General features: G+C 41.2%; 1 non-coding gene across 1 annotated transcript; it reads right to left on the bottom strand.

Moving 5' to 3' along the window:
* Positions 1–207: 207 nt before the first annotated feature.
* LOC148544477 (small nucleolar RNA R71) lies at positions 208–315 on the bottom strand. Its single transcript, XR_015900691.1, has one exon. It is a non-coding gene; the product is annotated as a small nucleolar RNA R71 (small nucleolar RNA).
* Positions 316–763: the final 448 nt, after the last annotated feature.

Below are 763 nucleotides of genomic sequence, written 5' to 3'. Positions count from 1 at the left end.
CAATTCTTAACTGAATTCTTGCAGATATGTGATACTGTTAAGACTAATGGAGTAGATCCTGAAGTCTACAGGCTCATGCTTTTCCCTTTTGCTGTAAGAGACAGAGCTAGATTATGGTTGGATTCTCAACCCAAAGACAGCCTGAACTCTTGGGATAAGCTGGTCACGGCTTTCTTAGCCAAGTACTTTCCTCCTCAAAAGCTGAGCAAGCTTAGAGCTGATGTTCAAACCTTCAGACAGAAAGAAGGTGAATCCCTCTATGAAGCTTGGGAAAGATACAAACAGTTGACCAAAAAGTGTCCTTCTGACATGCTTTCAGAATGGACCATCCTGGATATATTCTATGATGGTTTATCTGAGCTATCAAAAATGTCACTGGACACTTCTGCAGGTGGATCCATTCACCTAAAGAAAACGCCTGCAGAAGCTCAAGAACTCATTGACATGGTTGCTAATAACCAGTTCATGTACACTTCTGAAAGGAATCCTGTGAGTAATGGGACGCCTATGAAGAAGGGAGTTCTTGAAGTTGATACTTTGAATGCCATATTGGCTCAGAACAAAATATTGACTCAGCAAGTCAATATGATTTGTCAGAGTCTGCATGGAATGCAAGCTGCATCCAACAGTACTCAAGAGGCATCTTCTGAAGAAGAAGCCTATGATCCTGAGAACCCTGCAATAGCAGAGGTAAATTACTTAGGTGAACCTTATGGAAACACCTATAACTCAACATGGAGAAATCATCCAAATTTCTCATGGA

Source organism: Arachis ipaensis, chromosome B9 (genome assembly GCF_059453495.1).
Source record: "Arachis ipaensis isolate K30076 ecotype BB chromosome B9, ASM5945349v1, whole genome shotgun sequence".
Taxonomy (NCBI): Eukaryota; Viridiplantae; Streptophyta; class Magnoliopsida; order Fabales; family Fabaceae; genus Arachis; species Arachis ipaensis.
The sequence above is the reverse complement of the archived record's forward strand: the minus strand, read 5'-3'. Positions and strand labels throughout refer to the sequence as shown.